Raw genomic sequence first — 2474 nt, forward strand, 5'->3', positions numbered from 1 at the left:
GGTACAAAAGAGGTGTTTATTAAGGAAAAGAACAGAAGTAGTGTCTAAACCAGAGACAACCCACCTCCTCCCGGATCCAGGCATTTTTATCAAGCAAAAATGTGCATGTTTTTATCATAGCAAGAATGTGAATGTGAGTAGTTATGGGAGGGAACTACCCCTTGTAGAGGGGCCACAACTCTTAGGAGCCAGTGTGGACTTCTTTGTCCCTTGACATTCCAGGAGCACCTGTTTTGCAACATTCCAGAATGTAGGCATTGGCCTTTGTTCTCTTGACTTTTGGTCCTATTCCTAATGGCTACTTTATTAAAATGGCTGTGCTTATGCTAAGGGGTGTCTAGGGTGTGAAGATCCCTCTCCCACAACCATGGCCCTCATCCCACAGTCATCACACAGCAGTTTGGGCTAATCCTGGTTCCCTTTGAGACTGAGTGGAGGCCTTGTCATTCACTGACTGGAATCAAAATCAGTTTTCTTATCTGTCAAATGGAATGGTGATAGAACCAGTGTCGATTTTTTTTTTTTTTTTTTTTGGAGACACAGTTTTGCTTTGTTCCCCAGGCATGAGAGCAGTGGCATGATCATAGCTCACGGCCACTCCAAACTCCTGGGCTAAAGCAATCTTCCCACATCACCCTCCTGAATAGCTGGGACTATAGGTACTCACCACAATACCCCACTAACTTTTTATTTTTGCAGAGATGGGGTCTCGCTCTTGCTCTAGCTGGTCGTGAACTCCTGACCTGAAGCAATCTTCTTGACTTGGCCTCCCAAAGTGTTAGGATTACAGGTGTGAGCCATCTGGCCCACCCGTGTCAACTTTTTAACATAGGCCAGACCTGTTGTAAGGATAAAAAAGAGCTAAAACCTGCAAAGAACAGTGAGTGTCCAATGAGGAGCCACCGTGCAAATGTAGGGAATAGGCTCTGCAACTTCCGAATTCCCGTATCCAGGGGACATTCCGTTTGTTCTCCCTCTCCCTTTTCGGAGTCCCCTTTCCTTCAGCACAGAGCCTGCTGCTAAGGACTGCAGCCTCAGCCTCTTCCCCCTTACACCCCCACCTTCTGTGAGCTCTGCCACTATCAGGCCTGCCAACTCTATCCCACTGCTCTCCCAGACCCCTTAGAGTCACCCTTCAAGCATGGCAAACACTCATCTCAAACTCAAGATCCTCATCACCACCCCACCTGCCACACCTGGGCCTGTTTCTATGAAAGATTCACCATTGTCACCTTTACCCAGACCAGAAAACTGGGTGTCATTGCTGGCCCCCTCATCCCACCATATGCTCTAATGATTTATGCTTCCAGACCTGGTCCACACACTCTCCCATGGCCACCACCTTGGCCCTCACCTTTTACTCCTCTCCTGGTAACTGGAATCAGCCTCCTTGCCTTCAGCCATCACAGTCTTCAGGGCCCATTGCCCTCAGCATCCAGTCCCAGCTCTAGGGTATAACTGACAGGTGCTGCCATCTGGCTCCAGGCACACAGTTACCTCAGTTGATGCCCTTGACTTAACTAGGAGGTTGGGAGTGGGTCCGCCTTTCCAGGGCCCCTGATAGGAGTAGTGACAAGCACTGGGAGCAATCAGAGGAACCACTGAGGTCAGGGAGCAGACTGGCTCTGTAAACAGGCTCTGGGACTGGGCACAGGAGGTTTGAGTCCTGGCTCTGTACTTCCCTACTTTGTGACATTGGCTTGGTTACCCTCCCTCTCTGCCTTTCCTGGTGTCCCAGATGGGTTTAATACTGCTGGCTGGAAGAGAACTGAGGACACAGGGCCCACAATGGGTAGGGGTGGCCTTTTCTGGGCGGAGTCCCCAGAGCCCCAGCTTTTAAACAACCTAGAAAGGGGAGGGGCAGAACCTGAGATGCAGGAGCTTGTTGAGAGGACTTGAGAAGGGGAAAAGGAGTAACGGGAGGGGGAGAGGGAGGGGGAGAGGGGAGGCTGACAAAGAGACCAGCTGCTGTTTGCACACAAACCCCAAGTTGATAATGAGTGGAGGGGCAGGGGCGGGGCCGGGAAATGGCTTGGCAGGAGCCTCTGCCAGCTGAGGAGTCTGCCCAGAGTGGTGCCCCTCCCTCTGCCACCCCCTCCTCTGGGCCCTCACTATCCACACCCAGCATAGAACCATGCTCTCAGGGCTGCAGCAAGGCAGGGTAGGAGGGCCAGTGGGAGATTTGGACCCCCAGGCCCAGCGCTCAAATCCTCCTCCTCAGGCCATACCCATCCTGAGAGCAGCCTTGGAGAAGCCCACAGGATTGGCCTGAACCTAATGGAGCCACACCCCCAAGGAGGGGATCTCGGGAGCTAGGTGGGGCCCAGGCTCCATCTCTGAGGGCCAGACCAGAATGAAAGCCTGGAGAGGCTCTGAAGAAGAGAGAAGACTCCCAGCTGTGAGGCTATAAAGAGTTCTCTGTCCTGCAGGGTCTCCCATAGGAGCAAAGGGGCACACTTAGGACTGTGGGAAGT

This window comes from Otolemur garnettii, unplaced genomic scaffold (genome assembly GCF_000181295.1).
Source record: "Otolemur garnettii isolate 467f Iridium unplaced genomic scaffold, OtoGar3 scaffold00013, whole genome shotgun sequence".
In the NCBI taxonomy this organism is placed as follows: Eukaryota; Metazoa; Chordata; class Mammalia; order Primates; family Galagidae; genus Otolemur; species Otolemur garnettii.